Source organism: Capricornis sumatraensis, chromosome 21 (genome assembly GCF_032405125.1).
Source record: "Capricornis sumatraensis isolate serow.1 chromosome 21, serow.2, whole genome shotgun sequence".
Taxonomy (NCBI): Eukaryota; Metazoa; Chordata; class Mammalia; order Artiodactyla; family Bovidae; genus Capricornis; species Capricornis sumatraensis.
In genome coordinates this window covers 59,739,398-59,762,068 of record NC_091089.1, presented here as the reverse complement: position 1 = coordinate 59,762,068, position 22,671 = coordinate 59,739,398, and the positions used below count along the sequence as shown (strand labels likewise).

The 22,671-nt window shown below is 47.7% G+C and overlaps 1 non-coding gene across 1 annotated transcript; it reads left to right on the top strand.

The window, feature by feature from the left end:
* The first annotated feature begins 12,136 nt into the window (after positions 1-12,136).
* On the top strand, positions 12,137-12,209 carry TRNAE-UUC (transfer RNA glutamic acid (anticodon UUC)). The gene has a single exon. It is a non-coding gene; the product is annotated as a tRNA-Glu (tRNA).
* Positions 12,210-22,671: the final 10,462 nt, after the last annotated feature.

Here is a 22,671-nt window from a genome sequence, read left to right as displayed (position 1 = left end):
TTCCACTGTTTCCCCATTTACTTCCCATGAAGTGATGGGACCAGATGCCATGATCTTCGTTTTCTGAATGTTGAGCTTTAAGCCAACTTATTTGCTCTCCTCTTTCACTCTCATCAAGAGGCTTTTTAGTTCCTCTTCACTTCCTGCCATAAGGGTGGTGTCATCTGCATATCTCAGGTGATTGATATTTCTCCCACATCATATGAAATGCTGGGCTGGATGAATCACAAGCTGGAATCAAGACTGCTGGGAGAAATATCAACAGCCTCAGATATGCAGATCATACCACTCTAATGGCCGAAAGTGATGAGAAACTAAAGAGCCTGTTGATGAGGGTGAAAGAGGAGAGTAAAAAAGTTGGCTTAAAGCTCAACATTCAAAAAAATGATATGGCATCTGGTCCCATCACTTCATGGGAAATAGGAGGGGGAAAAGTAGAAGCAGTGACAGATTTCCCTTCCTTCGTCTCCAAAATCACTGAGCACGGTGACTGCAGCCATGAAATTTAAAAATGTTTGCTCCTTGGAAGGAAAGCTATGACAAACCTGGACAGTGTATTAAAAAGTAAAGACATCACTTTGCCGACAAAGGTCCATATAATCAAAGATACAGTTTTTCCAGTAGTCATGCACAGATGTGAGAGTTGGACCGTAAAGAAGGCTGAGTGCAGAAGAATTGATGCCTTCGAACTGTGGTGTTGGAGAAGATTCTTGGGAGTCCCTTGGACTGCAAGGAGATCAAACCGGTCAATCCTTAAGGAAATCAGTCCTAAATATTCATTCGAAGGACTGATGCTGAAGCTGAAATTCCAATACTCTGGCCACCTGATGCAAAGAGCCAACTTATTGGAAAAGACCCTGATGCTGGGAAAGATGGAGGGCAGGAGGAGAAGGGGGTGACAAGGGATGAGATGGTTGGATGCCATCACCAACTCAATCAACGTGCGTTTGAGTAAACTCCGAGAGATTGTGGGAACGGGGGAGGCCTGGCATGCTGCAGTCCATGGGGTCACAAGAGTCAGACATGACTTAGTGACTGAACAACACTGAGGTTTAATTACTATATCATAAAATCTGCCCTTTTCAAATATACAATTCACTGATTTTTAACATATTCACAAAGCTGTGCATCTATCACCGTTAGATAATGCCAGAAATCTTTTATCACCCCAAATAAACTTTATACCCATTATAGCACACCCTATTCCTCCCTGCCACCAGCCTACAGCAAATACTAGGCTACCTTCTATCTGTGGATTTGCCTGTTTTAAACACTTTAAATAAAAGTGTGGCTTTTTGTGTCTGGCTTCTTTCACCTATCATAATGTTGTCAACATTTCCTTTTTAGTTCCTCTACTTTTCAACTCCAGAATTTTTTTAAAATAATCTTTATTTTTTAATAATCTTTACTTCTTTATTCACATTTTCTATTTGGTGATACAGCATTCCATATTTCCCTTTAACTCTCTAGATGTGGTTTCCTACATAACTATCAAAGAAGATTTAAAGTTTTGTGTAGTATATCCAATATCCAAGCTTCCTTAAGGAGAGTTTATGTTGACAGCTTTTTTCCTGCGTTTGAGCCGTGTTTTCCTGCTTCTTTGGGTATCTTGCAATTTGCTGTTGAAAACGAGACATTTAAGGTAATATAACGTGTCAATGTGTGGAAGCAGGATCCAGATTTACTGTTATGAACCCCAGGGTTGTTTGCTGTTGCTGTGTAGTGATTTCTTGGACTGAGCCTTGTCAAGTCTGTATTTTTGGTGCACATGTGGCCACTGAAATCTCTGATTAGTGACTTAGTGGTTAAGTATTAGTTGAACAGAGATTTCCTTAAATGCTTTGAGCTAATGAATCTCACAGCCCTTACCAAGGGCTTCTGTGAGTGTGCTGGGGCAGTTTCCGTGTTCCGCCAGCCAGTTCACAACTCCACCTGTGTTGGTTAGCCACCCAGTCATGCCCGACTCTTTGCGACCCCAGGGACTGTAGCCCTCCAGGCTCCTCTGTCCACGGAATTCTCCAGGCAAGAAGACTGGAGTGGGTTGCCCTTCCCTTCTCCAGGGGATCTGCCCAACCCAGGGATTCAACCAGGTCTCTGGCACTGCAGGCAGATTCCTCACCATCTGAGCCACCAGGGAGGCCCATAACCCTGCCTTAGTCTTCACTTTCTGCCTGTGCAGAACCTCAAGGCCAGTCATAGGTGGAAACTTAGGGCCTGTACTGGCTGGGCATGCACAGAGCCTTGTAGATGCCCAGAAATATGTTGGAACTCTATAAGGCTCCCGCTGGACATTCCATCCCCAGGTTTTTCTTTCAGTACTTTTTGATCAGTTAATTGTTGGCCCCAAATAGCAACACCATCTCAGGCACCCGTGATGAAACAATCGCAACTGACGTGCAGTGGAGTGGGGCCCCTACACAAAGTGTGTTCCAAGTCAGATCAAATAAAGACAAGCCCTAAGAATGGAGCGTTCACGCAGGCTGTCAGACGGGTGACACTTTCTTGGAAAGAAGTGGGCCTCTGGAGGAGCTCCAGCTTTGTGCTAGCCCACCCAGTGGCTACGAGACTGCTGGTTTTCACTGCCGCCAGAGCTGCAAGGCCACTGGCTTGCATGGCCACCATGGAGCTGGGGCGAGGAGGACGGGATCCACACAAGTTCAAACACCACGGGAAGCCCACTGCTCCTGCTGCGCTCACGCAGCTGTTCTTGAACAAATGTTACTCTTTTTGTTCCAAGTCTTTAATTTCCAAAGTTTTGGAAAAGTTGACATTGATGTGTCTTGCCAGTGTTCTCGCTGCTTTAACAGAGGAGACTTTCAGAGGTCCTTACTCTACAGTTGTGGGATTCCAAGGCCATTCCCTGGTGACTCAGACGGTAAAGAAGCTGTCTGCAGTGCGGGAGACCTGGGTTCGATCCTGGGTTGGGAAGATCCCTGTAGAAGGGAGTGGTAACCCGCTCCAGTATTCTTACTTGGAGAATTCCATGGACTGAGGAGCCTGCTGCTACTGCTGCTAAGTCACTTCAGTCGTGTCTGACTCTGTGCGACCCCACAGACGGCAGCCCACCAGGCTCCCCCGTCCCTGGGATTCTCCAGGCAAGAACACTGGAGTGGGTTGCCATTTCCTTCTCCTGGTGGGCTACAGTTCATGGGGTCACAGAAGAGTCAGACACAACTAAGCGACTAACACTTTCACTTTTTCACTTATCTGGGTTCCTGTGTAATTTTAGGGCGGTGGTAACCACCATTTTAAACTCAGGATCCTAAAAAACAAACAACAACAACAAAAAGACACTCAAGTGGGAAAAAAATAAAAAATAAACTCAGGATCCCTGTGTCAGTCAGCATACAGAGTTAACACTTCATAGTCGTATTCTGAGAGACTGGTATTCCTCCAACAGCATGCCCAAGAAAGATCCAGAAAATTCACAATCACGGCCCTCAGATCCAGCCAAACTTTCTTCCTCGGGAATCCCTAGGACTGCTTCCTAAAACTGAGCTAACAAGAGAGAGGAATGATTCAAATACAGAGTACTTTTAGTAATAAGTCTCCCACGTTATTAAAAATCTGTATTAACTTCAACATCTGAAAGTTGGTTCCCAGTGAGATGGCCTCATTTTCAACCTTAACATCGCTGGTACTCAGCTACTTGAAAAGCTGTGGAAATAAAGGCTTTCACAAGAGTGCTTACTCCACTGCTAATACTTGCTGAGGAAGGGCATAAAGAGACAGTCGTCTTTTCTAAGAAGCCATGCTAGAGAGGAGCGTGAAACAAGAAGCCAGGGGAATGCACCCTTTTCCAAAGGGAAACTGAAGGAGCCAGAGCTGCCGTGGCGCCATCCCGTCCCCACTGTCAGCGTGCAGCCGCGTCACTCGAGCGCCGAGCCTGGGCCACGGCCACATCCCTCAGGGACGTCCCTCAAGCTCCTCCCTTTGTTGCATGAGTAATGGGAAAAGAGAAGAGAAACAGTAGGTGGAGAATGTTGACATCTTCCCTTGGTAGGTCTATCAGTCTTCTGCAGAGCAAGTCTGAGGCAAGAGGTAACACTCAACCCAAGAACATTTAGAGAATCTGCTCACGTGGGTCTGAGCGGCCCGAGGATCATATTCACTCTTGCCTCCCCGAGCTCCCTCACTTTGCAAGTAACCATTTTCCCCTCTTACCAGGTGGCACCAGCGGTAAGGAACCCACCAGCCAATGCAGGAGACGTAGGAGACCTGTGGGTTCGATCCCTGGCTGGGGAAGATCCCCTGGAGGAGGAAATGGCAACCCACTCGAGTATTCTCGCCTGGAGAATCCCATGGACAGAGGAGCCTGGCGGGCTACAGTCCACTGGGTCTCAAAGAGTCGGACACGACTGAGTGACTTAGGACATTTTCCTCTCTGCTGAGACGAGAAACAAATTGGGATTGAGAACGGTGAGATGCTTCTGTCCTTTGTGTTTAAAAATTCTGCAGCCCTGCTGCCAAACGATGTAGCCCTGTTTTTGCCTCCAGGAAATCCCACCCCTGGGCTCAGCTCCCGACCCTCACACAGTCCACCTGCATCCCCTGCTGCCTCCACCAGCTGCCATCCGGGATGCTCGCATTCCAGGCAGGCTGAGAAGTGCCAGCTTCCCAAGTCGCCTCGCCTCGCCTCGCCTCCCACCTGCCAGACGCTGCAGGACATCTCCTCTCTAGCTTCCACTGCTCAAACAGCTCTGCTGGGACACTAAGGATACGTGAGAAAGCACGACACATGCGGGCAGTCTCGGAAGCCCTGGAAGCCTTGCTCAGTTCCTGCAGAGCTCCTCAGTTCACTTCCTCGCCTAGAGTTTGCTTTCTTAGCTAAAAGACCCTAGAGGTGTACCTTCAGGTTCCCCCAGTCAGGTGTGCCAGGTGTGCCAGGTAAGCCAGGTGTACCCCCGCAGTGGTTCACCCCACCCCACCCCACCCCACGTCACTGCTTTAACTAGAGCATGTCAAACCATCCTGTGATAACTCCTCAAATGCAAACAGCACATAGGCGATCACAGGGCTAAGCCGTGGTATTAAGACTGGGGACTTCCGCGGAGGTCCAGAGGTTAAGACTCCACACTTCCACTGCAGGGTGCTCAGGTTTGATCCCTGGCTGGGGAACTAAGATCCCATACAAAACATGGCCAACAACAAAAATAAAACCCTTCTTTGGGAGCAATTATCTTTATACAGACATATGTACACACACATACTTCACCACTTCCTTTTACTGTCACTCTTCAAAGCCTGAGATCAGCATGGTATTTCATACATATATGCCTCCCCAGAATTGGCCCCAACACTTGCAAGTATGATATGTAAATGTGGGCTTCTGCCCAGCCTTGCTTTGGACGAGGCCTCCCCGCTGCTCGATCGGAACCGCAATCCAGCAGCAGCAGCCGCCGTCCGCCGGCCTCCGCGGAGCTGCGCTGTGTTCTGCCAGCTCCTCACTGGCTCTGCACTTGTTCATTCTTGGCAGAAACCAAGACGCACTTAGACGTGAACATTCAGTTTCAGAGCCTGGGCCTTAGGTGTTTAAATTGATAAGCATATTAGAAAAGCATTTAAAGATGACAGGCTCTGACTTATACCCTGTACTTTCAAGGGTGTGGGTGTGTTAAAGGGGATCTAAGTTCACAAACCGCCCCCTAAAATAAACACAGCCCCCAAACAATCTGCAGCATCTGGGGAGAAAACGCTCTTTGAGCCACTGATTTCCTAGTATCTAGCAATCACCATCAGAAGTAAAACCCAGAACCTCCTAAATTCTATGAAAATGGAGGCTCCGAAAAAGGATTCCCAAAAGGCTTCAAGAAATGTCAGATGCAACAGGAAAGGGACAAGTAACCGAAGCGACTACGAGGGGAAAAACATTAAGAACATGTGTATGTATTTCTACTGCATAAAAACCGACCAGGAATTTCTGCTCTTTCAAGAGCAAGATTTACCAAGCTCCTCTCCTGATTCTTATTCTACAGGCATAAATAATAAATGCAAGTGAAGCCGCTCAGTCGTGCCTGACTCTGTGCAACCCTGTGCACTGTAGCCTGCTAGGCTCCTCCATCCATGGGCTTTTCCAGGCAAGGACACTGGAGTTGCCACTTCCCAGGGACTGAACCCAGGTCTCCCGCACTGAGGACCCTCTCTACTGTCTGAGCCACCAGGGAAAGGACGTGGCCAGCTCTTCGGCTGTAACACTGAGAAGTGTGGTGTGCCGGCACAGCCGCCGTGGGGCCCACAGCACTACTCAACAGTCGGTCATCAGTCCACACCTGGAGTCCCACGTTCTCTACAGGAGGAGTGCCACTGAGGCCCACATGTCCCATTATACCCGACACCCTGAGTGGTTGGCAAGCGTGTCTTCCCAGGGGATAAACTTAACTTCTAGAAACAGCTTCAGAGTCAGCCATCCTGACAAAGATGAGTCTTCAACCCAGTTAAGACCATTTAAATAAGGTGCTATTATAAGGTAAGGAGGCTGAGATGGCTGGTAACCTGGCTGAGAAGGCAGTTTTGACAGAGTAAGGATTGTGACCAACCTAGACAGCGTATTAAAAAGCAGAGAGATTACTTTGCCGACAAAGGTCCTTATAGTCAAAGCTATGGTTTTTCCAGTAGTCATGTATCGATGAGAGAGTCGGACTATAAAGAAGGCTGAGAGCCAAAGAACTGGTGCTTTCAAACTGTGGTGCTGGAGAAGACTCCTGAGAGTCCCCTGGACTGCAAGGAGGTCCAACCAGTGCATCCTAAAGGAAACCAACCCTCAATATTCATAGGAAGGACTGATGCTGAAGCTCCAATACTTTGGCCACCTGATGCAAAGAGCCAACTCATTAGAAAAGACCCTGATGCTGGGAAAGATTGAAGGCAGGAGGAGAAAGGGATGACAGAGGAGAAGATGGTTGGATGGCATCACCAACTTTGAGCAAACTCTGGGAGATGGTGAAGGACAGTGAAGCCTGGTGTTCTGCAGTCCATAGGGTCACAAAGAGTCGGACATGACTGAGTGACTGAACAACAACTCAGAGGATCAGCAAGGATCTCACTGATCCGTGGTTACCTCATGAAGAGTAGAGGCAAGGCCTCCCAAGAAACCACCTCGAAATGCAATGCTCATTTGGACAGCCAATGTCCAGTGTTGTTCAAATAAGTTGCTCCTTGTTTTACTGTCATCCCTGGCTAAGATAACCAAAGGGAGAAAGGCATCTTTTTAAAGGCAAGAATCCTTAAGTATTAGTACAACTTTAGAGAAGTACAACTACCAGTGTTTCGCTGAGCACCCACTCAACACTGAGCAGAGCACCCCAGTGTTGCCTTCCTTGTCAGGGGCTCGAAAGCCAAAAGACAAAAAAAAAGTTTTGTTCACCCTGAAAACAAGACAACAAAAGCATTTATTGCTTGGAAAATCAGCAAGGTCATCTGATGGTGGCAATGAAAAGAGGGTTGCTGAGGAATGGAAAGGTTAGAGCCTGACTGACTTGTGTTCTTTAAGCAGGAAAATGCTCAGTATGAAGCTAAAGGCGAGACGGGTACAAGAGCAAATAGCAACCGTGGCACCGGACGCGATGGACAGTCAACGTTCTCAGCGCGGGTGGTCACTGGGCCAGGAGTGAACCATCTGTATTCTGATGAGTCACAGTGTCTGATGGCAAAGCTGATGCACAAAATACTGGCTGTCCAAAGAGGCGCCACCACCCACCACAGTAACCATCCCTGCAGGGTGAAGAGTGAGGACCACTTCTGGTCCAGGAAGCCTCAGGCCATGACGATCTTAATGTTTTAATACAAATACATTTGAGACCATCAACACGGCCACATTAAGTAATAGAGGGCTCACCACGATTTCTGGGGCTAAAGCCAGTCTTGTCTTCACAATCAAGAGGGCGTCAGTATGCCTCTATGTCTCCAGCTAACAAGACTTCAGGTCACTGGTGTCTCTACGCGCTAAGAGCACATGGTACAAGAAAAGTCTGAACAATGGGAACAAAGGAAAGCAGGGTGAGCAACCAACACCTGGCACATGGTAGGTCGGGAGGAGAAACCTGCCCAGCAGCCAGGACATCCACAGACGACGCTGTGGCCTTAGTAAGTCAGCACCACCTGCCACCTTAAAAACCATGCAGTCGGGACATCCCTGGCAGCCCAGTGGCTACCACTCTGCCTGTCCAGTGATGGGGGCATGGCTTCCATCCCTGGTCGAGGACCTGAAGATCCCATATGCCATACGGCGTGGCCAAAAATGTTTTAAATCGGGAAGTTAATTTGAAGACTCCTGAGAGTCCCTTGGACTGCAAGGAGAGCAAACCAGTCCATTCTAAAGGAAATCAACCCTGAATACTCACTGGAAGGATGGATGCTGAAGCTCCAATACTTTGGCCACCTGATGCAAAGAACCAACTCATTGGAAAAGACCCTGATGTTGGGAAAGACTGAAGGCAAAAGGAGAAGTGGGCAGCAGAGGATGTGATGGTTGGACAGCATCTTCAACTCAATGGACATGAATTTGAGCAAACCCCAGGAGACAGTGAAGGACAGGGGAGCCTCACATGCTGCAGTCCATGGGGTTGCAAAAAGTCAGACATGACTTAGTGACTGAACAAAAATCTCAATTGAATTAGGTCGGGAATCGGATCTGTAATGAACCTGTGTGTTGGTTACCGTGATAGTTACGGTGATTTATGCACTATAAACATGTTCATTCCTCCTTTAATGTTTGGATATATTTTAAGAAATATTATAATAAAAATAATTTAAGTCAACCCATGAAATCCTTACTGATGTTCTCTCTCAGGAGGGTGTACTTTATTCAGGCCTTAAAAAAAAAAAAACACTATATAATTTTTGCCTGCTGTCTTCCCACTGCAGAAAAGGAAACCCATGATTAACTGTCCTGCCTAAGGCAAGCAATATTAGAATAAGGTATTCCTCATCAGGAAATTTTGAAACAGGAAAAAAAAAAAAACACCTAAGCCAAATCGGGTAAGCAATGAGTAACAGTAACATTAATATAGTGAAATATAAGTGAAAGAGGAGAGTGAGAAAGCTGGCTTAAAACTCAACATTCAAAAAACTAAGATCATAGCATCCAGTCCCATCACTTCATGGCAAATAGATGGGGAAACAATGGAAACAGTGAGAGACTTTTACTTTGGGGGGGGGGGGCTCCAAACTCACTGCAGATGGTGACTGCAGCCATGAAATTAAAAGACACTTGCTCCTTGGAAGAAAAGCTATGAGCAACCTAGACAGCATATAAAAAGCAGAGACATTACTTTACCAACAAAGGTCCGTCTAGTCAAAGCTATGGATGGTTTTTCCAGTGGTCATGTATGGATGTGAGAGTTGGACAATAAAGAAAGCTGAGTGCTGAAGAACTGATGCTTTTGAACTGTGGTGTTGGAGAAGACGCCTGAGAGTCCCTTGGATTGCAAGGAGATCCAACCAATCCATCCTAAAGGAAATCAGTCCTGAATATTCACTGGAAAGACTAATGCTAAAGCTGAAATTCCAATACTTTGGCCACCTGATGTGAAGAACTAACTCCTTGGAAAAGACTCTGATGCTGGAAAAGATTGAAGGTGGGAGGGGAAGGGGATGACAGAGGATGAGATGGTTGGATGGCATCACCAACTCGATGGACATGGGTTTGAGTAAGCTCTGGGAGTTGGTGATGGACAGGGAAACCTGGCGTGCTGCAGTCCACGGGGTCTCCAAGAGTCAGACACTACTGAGCAACTAAACTGCAGTGAATTAGTGAATATATCATGATATTTTTGTCATTATTCTTCAATACTGGGCTCAATTTAGAAGTGCTCCTTTTATTGATTACCCCTGCCATTTCTCTGTCAAAATGTCCTGTGACTTCTTCTGTGTTATAGGAATGAGTCTACACAAGGAATCTGAAAAGGCAACACCACACGCAAGCTCAGTGTCGTATGCAGTAAAATCCCGGCCAGCAACCAGCACACTGTAAAGTCTGAGGTCCTCCTTTTCTCCTTTCTTTTTTTTTTCTGATTTTCTGTGTATACTTGAACTCTTCTAACAGAGAGCTAAAGATCCTGCTGTTGGCTCACCGAACTCCTAAGCGGTTACTTTCCAGCAGCACTGGTATCAGAGTGGAAGGTGCAGCCAACAGGTATCGCCCAAAGAAGCACTGCCCGGATGCGGGAGCCCCAGCATCTTTCAGGACAACAGATCTGAGGGATACAGGCCAGAAACTGCACACTCACCAGATGGGCCCAGCAGCTCAGGCACTGGGGTGCTATGAGGCCGGACACAAATATTAACAGGACTGGGGTCCACATGGAGAAATCAGGCCCACACACACCTATCTCGGGCTCAGCAGGGCAGCCTCATTCAGCTCACCACCCAAAGACCTCAAAATGCACAACCTTGAAAAGCCCAGTGACCTGGCGTTAGACAGTTTGACTGCGAAAACTCTGTCCCTGGGGCTCTATCATCCCAGGCCACCAAGGAAGGCTGCCGGGAAACCAAAGAGCCACCATTAAAAAGCGGACAGATATCAAAATGCCACACTCTCTTGAACTACAGAAAGCCCTCTAGTCAATTCAGACCACACTAAAACTGACTGATTCTCAGAAGGCCTCTTTACCTCTAGCAAATCAAGGTATTTTTAATAGTTCTGCTACCTCTAAACCCAGAGTGGTCATGAATGACCCTCCCAACCCCTCCTCCAAGGGATACTGCATAATTAAATCACTGGGAAGCTGCGATAGTTAATATGCACAGGGAAGAAACAGGAATTTATAAATGAATGGGAAGTTATCATTTTCCCATTTTACCTGAATTTAACAACAGTATTTTTAAAAGGCAAATATGGTGCATGTGCATATCTGCAGGAGAAAAGCCAACATCCAGACAGGAACTCCTGCGAACTCCCCGCTAGACCTTCGGGACTGGGAAATGCGATCCTGTGCAGAGCTGAGTATAAATAACCACCTTCCTTCCTGCCTGCTCCAGTCTGGAGCCAGCATGACAGAAAAACAGAGCCCCACAACTCAACATGCCTCATCCTCTACAGTCTTGTGAGGAACAAAACCGCAGGCGAACTGAAAAGGGCACATCTCCATCCAGGACGCCGAAGACCCAGGTTCAAATTCCGACTCTGGCCCTCACTAGGCCCTGGGACTTTGGTCAAGGCATCCATGCTTGCTAAGCTTTGCTTTTCTCATCTGAAAAAACATGAAAAAGAGTATTTAAGAACCCCACGTGTTTGGTGGATGGATTAAATTAGATAATCGTGTAAAACTGGTACACACTAGGGCAGGGTTTCTGCAACCTAGCACTACTGGCGTTTGGGGCCTGATAAGTTTTTATTGTGGGGGCCTTCCTGTGCTTTGTAGGATGCTTAGCATCATCCCTCGCCTTACCCATGGATGCCAGGAGCATCTCCCAAGTTTTAACCACCAAACGCCTTTCCGGGTACTGCCAAAGATTCTGGGGGGTCAAGGGGGCTTACCACCCAGTTTAAAACCACTGTACCTGTTACTTAGTAAATAATTTAAGAAAGGGTTTCTCCCTCCCATCCAGTAGTCACCTGAAACAAACCTGGGGGGAGGGGGGTGATGGTTATTCTAGAATCTTCCCTTTTTCTAGTCTAATCGGTCAGTAGCCACATACAACGCCTTCTGCCTTCCACATGCCTCTGGCATTTACTCTCTGCCTCCTGCACCCCCACGTGGTCAGTCCCACGGCCACGGCCACCAGCTCTGCCCAGCCAGCTATGGGACCGCCCACCGTGGTCCACCTCCCCATCCGTTCTCTGCCGGCTGCGAGGTGAACATGAAGAAAGCACAGCTCTAACGAGCTCTCACAGTGCCCCAGAGGATAAAGCCCCGGTTCCCTGACAAGGTCCACAAGGCTGTTCACAGATAACCACCTCCTCCTGTGACTCTGGCCACTCGGGCCTCACGGGTGTCCCCTCTCCACTCCCTGGAGACCTGCCCTGAGACACCGCCGAGTGCTGGTCCCACCCACAGGCTCTGGAGCCCGACTGCCTCGGTTCCAGTCCTGGCTCTGCCGCTTCCTAGCTCTGTGACCCTCGAGCAAGTTAGCTAATCTCTTTGTGCCTCAGTTTGCCCACCTGTGAGATGGTGATAAAGTACCCACCTCCAGGACTTCCCTGGTGGTCCAGTGGCTAGGATTCTGCACTTTCAATGCAGGGGGCCCAAGTTCAAACCCTGGTCAGGGAACTAGATCCCACATGCCACAACTAAGAGCCTGCATGGCCAAATAAATAAGTAAATATTAAAAAAAAAGAAGAATTTACAAAATACCCACCTTCAAGGGCTGTTGTGAAGAGTTTGCAAGTTAGTTTTTGTCAGATATACGCATCAGCACCTAGCAGAGGAAAAGTTCCCAACTTTTAACTACTGGCTTATTTTAATCCAAAACTCAGCTCAGACATCACTGTTCGAAGCCTACACCAGTTTTCCCACCCGCCTTCACGGCCCAGACTCAGCTGCCCTCCTTCCTATACAGTTATCGCTACTACCGCACTGACCACAAGTGGCTGCTGTCCATGTTCCTGTCTCACGTAGATCAGACCCTCCCTCGGAGCAGGGGCTGTGTGTCACTGACCACCTCAGTCCCCAGCACAGCATCAGGTCTCACGTGTGTCCACTCCACGCAAGCCAGAATCCCAGACTGGACAGTCTCAGCAGATCAGCCAGTCCAAAAAACAAAGCCCTTACTTGTCCATGCCACACAGACCTCCCCCACCTTCTCCTAGTCTAGGCCATCACTTCAGATTTTCTTAACTGTCCTCCTTCCCTACAATTCCAACTGAAAAGACCTCCTGCTTCTCCAAGCCCCCTCAAAATACAAAGACATTCCAAAGAAGAAGGGCACTTTGGATCTTTTTACACTGGTTTTTATTTTCCACAGATTTCTTAAAGGCCAAAGGAATCCTTGAAACTGCCATTGCCCAGACCAGAATATCTGCTCGAAACCGTCACTTTGCAGAATTAAGGTCACCTGGCAAAGAAGCACACTGTCCTTGTTGCCCAGGTATTAAAATCACCACAAGACTGGGAAACTGAGATAAAGTAGGAGTTTGGGATTAACATACACACATTACTAGATAAAAAATAAACAAGGGCCTACTGTATAGCATAAGAAACTATACTCAATATCTCGTAATAAACTATAACTGAAAAAATCGGAAAAAATATAGATACATACATATATATATGTACAACTAAATCACCTTTGATGTACACTTGAAACTAACAATACTGTAAATTAACTATACTTCAATTTTTTTTTTTTTGGCTGCACCACAAGACTCGAGGCATATACGATCTTAGCTCCCCGACCAGTGACTAAACCCAGGCATTCAGCTGTGAGAGTGTGGAATCCTGACCACTGGACCACCAGGGAACTTCCTATACTTTAATTTTTTTTTAATTATTAAAAAAAACGAACAACAAAAAAGATTCGGAACCTGGGAAGTCCCTCCTCCCTGGAGCAACAGGATATTACCAATGTTGGGACTTACCAACCCACCTCATCCCATTCATCAAATCGTCCATTACCGGTCACTCCTGCCCCTTCCTACAATTATTAATCTTTTTGTGTCCTAAGACCAGCCTCATTCTAACAAGACAAGCGTTTGTTATAAAAGACCAATATACAAAAGCTAAGACTATACAAGGGCTTTGAGTGGAGAAATAAGGTCTGAGAACCTGAAAACGTGAACTGTGAACTCATCAGAACAGTACTTCTCACACCTGACGTTCAGTTCAAAAGGTAAAACATTCTCAAAGCCCCTTTCTTTGCTAACTCAGATTCTTCGGCTGATATTTCATTTGTGCAAATGTGAAACTAGGTCTACATCCAATGACGCTCCTTGCCACCAAGCTGGTTCCACGCAGCCCTGCTACATCGTATTTGATGTCTAAACTCATGTCTCCAACACCTTCTCAACTGCAGACAGAAACTTCTGTTCACATCACCAGGCACATGATGATTTGGCCTTCTCCGGGCAGGAGGATATTGCTGGTGTATTGAGTCCATTCTGGTCTTATCCCCTTAGTGTGCACGTACTGAGTCCATTCTGGTCTTCTTCCCTTAGTGTGCACGTACTGAGTCCATTCTGGTCTTCTTCCCTTAGTGTGCACGTACTGAGTCCATTTTGGTCTTATGCCCTTAGAGTGCGTGCATGCTCAGTCATGTCTGACTCTTTGCAACCCCATGGACTGCAGCACCCCAGGTTCCTCTTGCTTGGGGTTTCCCAAGCAAGAATACTGAAGTAGGTTGCCATTTTCTTTCTCCAGGGGATCTTCCTGACCCAGCGATCGAGCTCTTGCCTCCTGCTTCTCCTACGCTGGCAGGCAGATTCTTTGCCACTGAGTCACCAGGGAAGCCCGAGCAGGTATGTTACTCTTAACATAATCAAAACACACCTTTGGATCTCCCCCTTTCCCCTTACTATTAGGTAAGTAACTGGTGTATTGAGTCCACCTAACTGCTCACACCAAAACCCTGGGTGGTAACTCCATATACATCTATCAAGACCCAGGCACTTCCTCCAAAATACAGACCAGACCCATCCACCTCACCACATGGCACCATGCCCTTCCTCACACCTCAGCCAACCATCACCTCCCGACCAACCAACCAGTACTGGAGATTCCAGACTGGTCTCCCTGCTTTCTTTCATGTCCTTCTCACAACAATCCTTTCTCCCTAGAGGCGCTTCACAAATTAGATCCTGCTGCTGCTCTGCTTAAAACCCTCCAATGGCTCCGCAACTCTGAGAAAAACCCAGCCCCCCAAATCAGCTCCTGTGGCCTCTGTCCACACCCCTGCCCCACACGCCCCAGGCACCCTGCTTCTCTCTCTGCTCCTCAAGCCTCTGTGTCTGCTATCCACCCACCCTGTCCCCCGTAGTTTGGAATATTCTGTCCCAAAACCTCGAGTAGCCATCAACCCCTCACTCAGGTCTCCGCTGAACTCGTCGTACTGTGGGTTCTTGGACAGCATGGACCCCCTCCAGGACACGGGGTGGGGGTGGGGGGGCACTCTGCCCCGCTCAAGGATGTGAAATTTGCAAAAACGCATCAGAGCTTCTCCCTCATGGCCACATGGCAGAGGCTCACGCCACTCAGCCTCACTCCCCACCGAGGCTCTGACGCTGGGAGGAGGAACACCGCACTTCCCAGCATCAGAAACCACTTCCTGTGTTTGGGGATTCCCACGGCCTGAGTTCCGGGGCCCGGCTGGGGCCATCCCCCACGACAGAAACCAAAAGTCGAAGAGCGGGAAACAGACCCTCCCAGCAGCAAGGCGGTGAGCCCAGTTAGAGGTTCCTGCTGGACTTTTCCCACCAGAGACACAAGGAGAGTGGGCAGGAAAAAGGCAGTGGAGCGGGCCTGAGGCTGCTGTCCTTCCCAAGTGTGCCTGCAGGACTGGCTCTGGGCTGGCTTCTGGGAACTTGAATGCACACAGCTCCGTCCACTAACACAAACGCGCCCCCAATGGTGAAGGGTGCCCAGACTGACTGTGCCAACACCTGCCCTCCTCCTGGGAGCTAGAATTTTAGTATGTGGTAGGCAGGCGGCACTGACACAATCCGTTCCCATCACAAAGCTTGGGCACTGGGTCTCTAACGAACGCCCTGGGAGACAGCATCTCCTCCACGTGGTCCCAGCAGTGGTCAGAGGAATGGAGCACGCCCTGCCTGATGCCCCTGGAGGAGGCCTCTCGGAAGCTCCCCGCTGATCTCCGATGTCACTCCAGGCACCTTTATTTCTTTAGTGATTTCTCTTTGCTACCCTTTTGCTGTAACCAGCTCTAACTGTGAGTGGACCCGTTTCCAGGTCTTGGGACTCCTCCTACTGGATCACTGAGCCTGAGAGTGGCTGGGAGGACACCCACCACAAGTAGGGAACAGGAGGGCTGAGGCAGTTACAACAAGAGGCGCCCCGCCCCACGGCAGGCAAGGGGGCGGGGACAGTGTGGGAGGCGGCATGCAGTGTCCAGGGTCCCTGGGGCCCCGTCGGATGCTCCCTGCAGGCTCGCTGGCTGCAATCCGGCGTGTCCAGCTTCTCTTCGTCCTTGACCACTGGCCAGGCCTGACTCTCCAGCTTGACAGGTACTTCTGGGCTATGCAAAATGCCTTCAGTAAATCCCGTTCTGCTCAAATCCATCAGAGTGGGTCTCTGTTGCTTGTAATCAAGCGTCCCCAACTATCAGAGATTCTGTGATACAAACTACACTATAAACAAAATTGGAATGTCCAAAGAGGGCCGGGGCAGGTAGAGGGTCCTGTGAGTCCCACGATCCCAGTCCAGAGAAGGTTCTGCTGAGCAGAATGAGTTTAAGTGCCCTGCTTTCTGTTACCCAAACTTGGTGTCTCTTCATTCGAGACTATTTTTCAAATCACCTCGAGGCAGAAGCGATGGGATGAGCAGGGCATAGAGACCTGTCACTAAGACACAGAAATTCCCAAAGCACAGAGTTCATCTGGATAAGATCACTGGCTGTCATTTACCAGCCCATGGAATTGACTGGAAGCAAAAAAAAAAAAAAGAAAACCTGGAATCTAAGTTTTCATGGGAGCAATACTGCCAAGTATTCCACTCAACTGATACCAGCCTTCGGCTGTTGAACCCGCAGACATACCACCCTGAAGTCACAAGCTCTCACCCAAGCAGGGCCCCCGAGGAGGGGGCTCTGCTGGTTCCCATCCACCCAGGTGCAGCTGCAGGAGACAGGAATCGGAGCAGACCCTCACAGTGGCCACACAGCAGCAGAGCCGGAAGCGGCCGGACCGGCTGAGCAGCGAGAGCTCCTGGCTACTCCTGCTCCACCAGCAGCCATACCCTGAGATTCCGTATCTGCTCCCTCTCCAAATGGGAGGCTTATTGTAACATCTTGTTCCTTCTTCGCTGCCGGAGGCTGGACGGATCTAGTGACCAACTACGTCAGAGTCACTAGACATTTAAAAAAAACAAAAAAAACTTTCAGGTGGAGAAGTGGCAGGGTGTCACCCAGAGATCTCTGCAACACTTAAATACTTGGGCTGCCTCTCTGGGGAAAGGGAGAGTGCGATTCCATGAGGCCATGGACATTTCTGAAGGTGGGTGAATTATCCAACAGGTGCACTGTGGGGCCACCACGGGGCTCACCCAGCTCAAGGGCGGGACCAGTAAGGCAATAAAGGTAACCCCAGCCCCGCCTTCCCACTGGCTGGCTGAGGGATGCGCAGATCTCAGCTTCTGTGGGCCAGGGAGACACAACGGGAGATTTCCTGGCTGATTATGGGAACGAGATTTTCTTAATCTTAAGCAGAAAGCCACAGGAGGTGATTATCTTCCCTCTGCAAGTAGAAAAGGAGAACAAAGCTCTAACTGCCACTGGCAGCCAACCTCAGACCAACAAAGGCTCTGAACCGGGCCAGGCTGTAGACAGCAGAGTCGTGAAAAAAGGACTCGATTCCCCGATGAGGTCACTGAGCAGGCACGTGTCCTACGGTCCAGGTGGGAGCTTCTTAACAGACACATCATAACTGAACAAGAGAGATTAAGGCTGCAGTTGCTGTGACAACCACCAAGAGTCTACCATAACACACAAGGTTGACGTTGGCCAACTTCAACTTTGGGGAGGATGAGGGATGCGGGGGAGATAAGCGAGTGAAGGACCTACCACCACGTGAAATACACTTATCAACTGGAAGATGCATCCTTATTTCAGAAATACTAAAAGCCGCATGGGGAGGGGGGATAAAGACACGTCCCAGGTTAGCTGTTACATGGCATTGGCCAACCCTGTCCTTCCGTTCAGGAAGGAACCACCATGAAACAGACCCTGGGAAGCAATGACACTTGAGGGACGTTACTCAGCTTGAAGGCAAAACAATGAAGAGCTTCCGGCCACTCTATTATTTTTGCCTAAGACTATGGCTAAGTGTAGTTATCACTTTGATATCTAAACGCTCAATTTAGATAACACCTCAATGAGGCAATTACGTAATGACAAGACCTCTCCCTCAAAACCCAAGAAAAAATAGAAACAAATTTGAGTTTGATCACAGGCCACACTTTTCATAGTGCGCACAGGAGAAAGTTGGAACACTACTAAAGATTCAGACGACGTCTGTGCAACCACAAGACCCTGAAGGATGAAAATGCAAGCCGTACGTGTCCATAGCAGAGAAACTGAAACACCTGGTTTGCAAGTTGCTGGGTGAAAAAAAGAATCGGATGTAACATCCACTTTTTCTGAAAAAATAACCAACCTTCTACCCCTACCCTCCGCTTCCCACGGTAGGAGGCTCCTAGAAGGCGCCACTGGCAGCGCAATGACCTCGACATCCTCGGACCCAAAGCACAAAGGGGGCTGCTGACAAAGCATGCCCAACCCAGCAAACACTATCCAGCTGCCCAAAGCTCGAAGTATCTGCATCAAACACTATCCAGCTGCCCAAAGCTCGAAGTATCTGCATCAAACACTATCCAGCTGCCCAAAGCTCGAAGTATCTGCATCAAACACTATCCAGCTGCCCAAAGCTCGAAGTATCTACCATCTGGGAGGTTTCTTTCTGCCTCATTTTCAGACTCACTCTTACGTTAAAGGGGCAGGGGCGGGGGTGGGGGTGGGGGGTAGTTCGTAGTAGAAATACACAAAACATTTAGCAAGCAAAGAAAGAAAACCAAAAGAATGGCAATCCCTCTGCCCAAAGATAACTGCCATCACTATCACGGGTTGGTTACGTTCCTGGTCATGTTTCCTCGGCATAAACACTTAAAGCCACAATAGGATTCTACTGTTGTGAAGAGTCAGCACACCCACTGTTTTGTAACCTACTTTTTCCACTTATTATATTACCGACATCTCCATGTTATTAAACACCCTTCACTCTCTCCCCACCCCTCTGCCACCCTCGTGGCTGCACAATAAATAACATTCTCCATCTCACTTCTCCCAGCAGAGAAGGAAAAGCTTTTAACTCCAGCTTAAATGTTCTCTTTTGCTAATAACATGCAGACAATTAAGACCCCTATTTCAAAGGCAGGGAGCACAGCCCATACCAACTTCTTAATCATCAGCATAAACATACTCTAGAACACACAGAGTTCAGCTCCCTCTGGGTACAGCTCCATCCAAGAACCACGTTCATTTATCATCAGGAGTTAACAGGCGAAGGAGGAGACACAGCCAGTTCAAAGTTTAAAAACCACCTGACTGACTGTAATCACAGCCGCCTCCAATGATCGCACACAGCATAGAAAGCACAAAAAGAATTAGAAGAAACTATAAAAGGGAGCAAACTGATCCTCAGTTTTGCTTAAAAGAAAAAAGAAACCCATACTCCTTCCTATTTCCAAACCAAACTGCCTAAGTTGAAGCTGGCATTCTGATGACACCCAAAGATAAAACCACTGATGAACTGAGAGAGAAAAAAAATGGAGGCTTAGAAAAAGCATACGATTCTTAACAGATTCCCATTCTTCTGGAGCTGAAGGTGGCTGGGAGAGTCGTAAGTACACAGAGCTTTGAATTTAGCGGGATACACATACACCCACTTTTTCTCATGAATTGTTAATACTGAGTGCTTACAAAGCACGACACGTCTCTACGTAGTGTAGGTTTGCTTTCATTTTTCAGGGAAAACCAAAGTGTCTTCCAGCACCAAAAAAAACAAAACAATACATGTAAATAAAACTAACACTTTCTATGCAAACATCTCCAGCTAAACAACAGGAAAAGTTAGTAGACAGTTTGCCTTCTGCTATGTTACCTGGTGGGGGGGGGGGGGGGGGCGGCGCTTCCCTTGTGTCTCAGCTGGTAAAGAATCCACCCACAATGCAGGAGACCTGGGTTCCATCTCTGGGTTGGGAAGCTCCCCTGGAGAAGGGAAAGGCTACCCACTCCAGTATTCTGGCCTGGAGAATTCCATGGACTGTCGGGGTCACAAAGGGTCAGATACGACTGAGCGACTTTCAGCCACTCACAGGTTACCTGGGACCCAAGCCTATCTGCCCCGGAGTCCCTGCACTGATGACATCTAATGTGGTGACCAAAATGTACACTGGAAACACAGATCACAAAAAAACGGTTTAACTCTAAAGCTTAAAACGTTAAAACAGATGTTCAAGTGGGGCAACTCCGAGTGACCTCTGGCCAGGTGGGAGCACACTGTCCATCTTTCTCACTGTGGCCACCTCATCACCACATCAACCCACAAGGGCACATCCAGCCTCATGAGATGCTTTAAAAGACACAAGGCGCGACCCAGAACGGCACCCGAGGAGGCCAGGAAGAGCCGTGCCTCGAATGAGGCTGAACAGGGAAGTAAAATTAAACTATGGAAACTGGATGAACAAAGGCAAGACCAAGAATCAGAGGCACACACACACACACACAAAAAGATTCACAAGAGGCAGGCCCTTGTGGCTGTTTCACAGGATCCCTCCCGAGTCCGCTCCCTCGGTCCGCAGGGATCAAGTCACACAGAAGACGGAACGCACCATCTCCCCCTGGAAGACAGGGGTGGCCACGGAGGTGACCTGAGCAACTCAAGGATCAAAAGTTCACGTCAGGGTATCTTTGGTGGTGGTTGTTTAATCGCTTAAGTCCGACTCTTTGCGACCCCATGGCCTGCAGCATGCCAGGCTCCCCTGTCCTTCACCATCCTCTGGAGTTTGCTCAGAGTCCAAGCATCTCATCCTCTGCGGCCCCCTTCTCCTTTAGCCTTCAACCTTTCCCAGCATCAGGGTCTTTTCCAAAGGAAGAACAGTGTATCTGGGCAACTCTACAAACCTGGCCAAGGTCCCTCTGTGTAGGACAGACCTCACATCACGTGCAGCATTTTACACTAAAAGAAGTCACCTTTGAATGGTCCTTTCTTCCTAGTGAACAGGAGGCATAAAAAGAATATGAAGCCTCTCACTGGATGCTTGCCTGCCTGCCAAGAAGCCACCAAGCAGTGAGTCTGACGACAGCAAGGGAATCTGATACCCTCGCCATTAAACTCGGCCAGTTCTGAATCAATATGGGATTCTGAAATTAGGGACAAAAAGTCGACTAAAGTGTCAAATTTAAGTTTGTTACCCCGGACGCGCTTATGTAATATGGCGTTTCTCACCAAAAACTATTAAAATAAAGTTAGCATTCAGGCCACATGGGTTCAGAACAAAGTTTTATGATTATAACGATATCTTACATTTTTATGAAATAAGTGTCCCAGATCCTGACTCACTGCTTTTCTCTCTGTTAGAACCTGAGCCTCCTTCTTGCCTCAGGAATCAAGAATATCTCCAGCAATTCAATACTTGGGAGCCGTGATGGTTATCAATTCCTTCTCAAAGTCAGTGAGGGCCATTATGGAACGGTCTGTGCAACTCAAATGGAATTATTCAGAAGTCCTTATGCACCCAAGAAGAAAGGATGTGAGGCTGTGCGTTTCCTGTGCATTCATATGTTGTGGGGGCTTTTCCCCAAATCCAAACACCTGCACTTCCCTCAAATGTTAATATGTTCTGGGTAAGAGGAACCTTGAAAAGTCTAGAAAACAGATGATTCCTGATACTGCCCACAGTGAGAAATATCACTTTGTTTTTAGTAAAGAACTGAGCTTTTGGGGAAAACACTGTTTTCTAAACCTAGGTTCTTCATCCTCATCTCTAAATTACCCTCCCATTTCTATGTTCCACCAACAAACACCTCCCAAGCCAACAGTAATATCATTAAACAGAAACAGTACAAATATTGCCACCTATAGTTGGAAAACGAAATATATTTGCTTATATTGTGACCTGGAAGAGAAACAATATAAAAACAGAACATAACATTGTCACACTTCTCATGCCCTGCGCTAATTCTACAACCCTAACACTTACCATTTCTATATGATTGATTCATTATTTCAACCCTCTTTTACATGGACTGTCAAAAGACTGTGTAGTCTGCTTTGTTACCAAATCACAAATGAATCAGTAAGACAGAATCACTTATTCAAAGACCTACTGCATCACAAAGTTTAAAAACTCAACTTAGGGTCTCTTCTGATTGCTGCTACTTGCCTAGGACCCAAAATTTAAGAGCAACAGTAAAGCTGGCTTAAACGTCTTAACTCGAAAGTAGCAATTTAATATGATCTCAATCTATCACAAAGGAATTAATTTGTTTCTTCCATAAGTCACATAGTATTATGTTTTTACCGAGAAGTAAATAACTACATAACACAGAAAGGTTATTAAGTAGCAATGAACAAAAAGGTTCTTCCCTTGGGGGGGGGGGGGGGCATGCAGAAGCAGTTTGGCAGGAACTCAAAAGTACTGCTGTGATACAGTTCTAAAACCATTCTTGACACCAAGGATTTCGTTCTTGAGATATTTCATATTTTTCTTGAGGTGTATCAAACATATTGATGCTCCCAGAATCCCCAAACAGCTTTCCAAGGAAGTTTCCTGGGGATGTGGGCACTCACTGCACTGAAAACAAAGATGCCAGGCCCCGTTCAACCACGTTGCATCCTGGGAATTTCCTGGTGGTCCAGTAGCTAGGATTCCAAGCTTCCACTGCAGGGGACACAGGTTTGACCCACTGTGGGGGAACTAAGATCCGGCAAGCCATGTAGCAAAGCCAAAACTACATAGTAAAATTTTAAAATAAAATAAAATTTGCATTCTGCATGGAAAAGAAATT